Raw genomic sequence first — 1,234 nt, forward strand, 5'->3', positions numbered from 1 at the left:
CTTTGCCCCGCCCCCTCCGCCTTGAGGCCCTGCCCCCGGCACCTGCGAGCCCCGCCCAGGAGCCGGACCGCTGGCCTGGCAGACCCTGGGTCTCCGACTGCCAGGCCGGGACGCGCCTGGCCTGTGGCCCCGCCTCCCATCGTTTCGACTGCCCAATCCTAGGATGCACCCAGCTCCTCTACCCGCCTTCTGAGCGCTGGGCTCCGCCCGCTAGAACTCTGGCGGCCCAATCCTGGGACTGGCCCCACCTCCAGGCCTTGTAACTACCCAGTCCCTGGAGGGCAGCCCCGCCCCCTTACCGGTCTCATCCTCCCCCGCTTAATTCCCCACCTGGCCTGGGACTCTGGACACCGTGGGGCACTCAGCCCTGCCCTTCCTGAAGTTCTGGTGCCCCATCTGGGACTCCGTATGGCCCCATTCCCGCAACCCTAGATCCAGCACACCCGGGGGACTCTTCACAACCTGGACTTCACTCCCCTGAACCTATTTCTGTGAATCAAACTCAGCCCAGGGATACTCGGATGAAGAGGAAACCACTAGGTGCTGGGCAGGTGGAGGGCAGAAAAGCCTGTCTTTGTAAAGTAAATTTCTATCTTGAGAAGGAGCGGTGTGGATGGAGTTTTTCCCTTCCTGCCTTATACGTTGATGGGATGATTGAGTTAAAATAGGCAAAGAGCTTAGAACAGTGCCTGGCAGGTAGTGGGTTCCCTGAGTATTAACTTTTACGAGGATGATATTTATTCCCTATCACAAGCAGTGCTGCAAGGAAATCCTTGTTCTGCCCTGGTTTTCAGGTGCACATGTTCGCATGTTTCTCTGGGGGGAGATTCTGAGAGTCAAGAATCAAACAGGTCCTGCTGAATTATACCCACCCCTTTCCCAGGGCAGCAGGCTGATTTATATGCTCAAGAACAGGACTGGAAATGCTGGGAGTGCAAAGATACCTGCCTCGTGGAACAGACATTCTGGTGGGCAGAGGGGATGGCTTGTTCAAAGGTCTGGGACTTTTTTTGTTCGTTTTCCTTTTTTTTTCTTTTTTTGAGACAGAGTCTTGCTCTGTGGCCCAGGCTGGAGTGCAGTGGGACGATCTCCGCTCACTGCAAGCTCCGCCTCCCGGGTTCCCGCCATTCTCCTGCCTCAGCCTCCTGGGACTACAGGCGTCCGCCACCACGCCCGGCTAGTTTTTTGTATTTTTAGTAGAGATGGGGTTTCACCATGTTAGCCAGGATGGTCT

The 1,234-nt window shown here is 56.5% G+C and overlaps 1 protein-coding gene and 1 pseudogene across 1 annotated transcript in view; one reads left to right on the forward strand and one right to left on the reverse strand.

Annotated features, from left to right (window-relative positions):
• LOC105520936 overlaps nucleotides 1-1,234 on the reverse strand; it is a 39,628-nt pseudogene that overhangs the window by 35,872 nt on the left and 2,522 nt on the right.
• ZNF653 (zinc finger protein 653) overlaps nucleotides 1-1,234 on the forward strand; it is a 23,566-nt gene that overhangs the window by 594 nt on the left and 21,738 nt on the right. The window lies entirely within an intron of this gene.

The sequence above is a fragment of the Colobus angolensis genome, unplaced genomic scaffold, assembly GCF_000951035.1.
Source record: "Colobus angolensis palliatus isolate OR3802 unplaced genomic scaffold, Cang.pa_1.0 Scaffold39, whole genome shotgun sequence".
In the NCBI taxonomy this organism is placed as follows: Eukaryota; Metazoa; Chordata; class Mammalia; order Primates; family Cercopithecidae; genus Colobus; species Colobus angolensis.